We start from the raw sequence: 1,604 nt of genomic DNA, 5'->3' as shown, positions 1-1,604 counted from the left end.
ATTAGCAAGACAGGAAACAACTTGTGTTGGAGAAAAGACAAATTTTAACTGAAGTGACTGGACAAAGTTGAGCGTTTGTTCTCAATGGAACAATGTCCTCCAGGTTAATCAGTAGGTTAATGGCTTCTCTTGGCTGGATCACATGACCCAGCATGATACTGGCATGCTCCATGGTGAGTTATTGCAGCGCTAAGTGCACAAATACCCAGCCACTTAAGCTTTCAATAAAACAAAGCATCATCTTAAACCATTTCAGTAAAAAACAATTAAAAAAATATTGCTTTTCTATTGGTCTGCTTTGCCTCTTGAAATGGCTTGGAGTGTTATTCATGACAGAAGACACAGGAGTTAATTAGTTAATTAGTTGGTACTCCACACTCCTTGGGCTTCAATACTTCCTACTCTTCAAGTCTCAGCACATTTTTGCTGAAATAATGGTATTCTTCGTTAACATCGTCATTGTCATGGGGCCAATATCCCTACGGACTGGAATGCTATAAGCAGCTTTTTTTCTGATTTCTTCAAAATCCACATCTCCAACCAAGGTGGCTTTAGCCATGATGGGATCTTGAACTCTTTTTATTTTCACATTGATCAGTGCAACGCCCTCCTTGATCATATCTGCTGTGATTGGGAATGTCTGCATCAGAGACCACAATGTCTGCAAGAACTGTATGTTTCTTCATTTCCTCTTTGGGAGTGTACTAATGAATATTGTAATAGTGGCATCACCTCCAGGGTATTCACAAGCCCCATCTATCTGTATTGGCACTGCAATGGGCATTCCAACATTTTTTGACCTTCCAACCAAAACCACATTCTTCCCTAGGGTTGGAATGTCCACTCACTTAATTATTTCCCAGACACCCCATGGGACCACTGGTAACATATTTGCTCTACATTAATTACATAAAACCATCAGCATCTTTGGAGAAACACTATTGCAGATGTTTCTTTCATCAGTATGTTCTGGAAGAGGCAGCTGAAAAAGAAGGCCATCTACATTATAATCATCATTTTTTAAATTATGTTCAGTTAGCCAATATATAATACCTCATTAGTTTTTGATGTAGTGTTCAACGATTCACAACAAGTTCTATGCAAACAAACAATAGATCAGAGGTTGAAAATTTGAGGCTGCTGGTGACTTTCAAAGCTTTTCTATGGAAAGAGGAAAACAAAATTCTTATTGGGGTGCATTGGGTAGAAGGGGAAAGCAAGACATTATATACAATTGCTATCAGTCAGAGTTTTATCAAAGGAGCAGCCCCACTATCCATGATTTGGAATAAAAGATTCATTGTAAATAGTGCTTTGTGCAACTGCGGGAAGAGCTGAAAGCAAAGGTCTAAGAGGTTGAGAGAAAAGTCACTATTCAGTGTTTGCTCATGGGAGTAGTTGAGAAGTCTGGGTGACTCTGTCTCTGGGTTTAGTTGTAGGCCAAAAGTCAGCAGAAGTGCTCCATCCATTGACATTTACAACTCCCTGCCCCCTCACTGGACTCTTTTCTAATCATCCTTTGAAATTCTGTTCAGACATGGCCTCCCCCAGAAGCCCTTCTGGAACCTACTGGCATACCTCTTCTGGCTCTGTTGATCATTTCT

General features: G+C 40.0%; 1 pseudogene; it reads right to left on the bottom strand.

Moving 5' to 3' along the window:
* Positions 1 to 356: 356 nt before the first annotated feature.
* Positions 357 to 1,018, bottom strand: LOC111155410 (annotated as a pseudogene).
* Positions 1,019 to 1,604: the final 586 nt, after the last annotated feature.

This window comes from Enhydra lutris, unplaced genomic scaffold (assembly GCF_002288905.1).
Source record: "Enhydra lutris kenyoni isolate GAN:26980312 unplaced genomic scaffold, ASM228890v2 scaffoldscaffold41, whole genome shotgun sequence".
In the NCBI taxonomy this organism is placed as follows: Eukaryota; Metazoa; Chordata; class Mammalia; order Carnivora; family Mustelidae; genus Enhydra; species Enhydra lutris.
This window is presented reverse-complemented; position numbering and strand designations above follow the sequence as displayed.